Source organism: Eurypyga helias, unplaced genomic scaffold (assembly GCF_000690775.1).
Source record: "Eurypyga helias isolate BGI_N326 unplaced genomic scaffold, ASM69077v1 scaffold14600, whole genome shotgun sequence".
In the NCBI taxonomy this organism is placed as follows: Eukaryota; Metazoa; Chordata; class Aves; order Eurypygiformes; family Eurypygidae; genus Eurypyga; species Eurypyga helias.
In genome coordinates, this window is record NW_010225146.1 from 1 (window position 1) to 256 (window position 256).

The following is a 256-nucleotide window of genomic DNA, read 5'->3' on the forward strand; positions in this document are numbered from 1 at the left end:
CTCGATGGGGGGCTGAAAGGATGAGAGCCCCTCTAGCATCCTTATAGCAGAATTGGAGACGGGCTGGAGAAGGCAGTTACTTGGGTGCGTGGAAAACTGGGTCAATTCCAGGTGGTCAGTGGCACGGTGTGGAGCTGATGCTGTGATTCGTGTGCCTCAAGGATTGCTCGTCGGGCCAACTGGTCCCATCTTGGCTCCCCGCTGCAAGGAGCCGGCGAGAGGCTGGGGGCACCCCGGCCACGGCCCCCGGGGACCT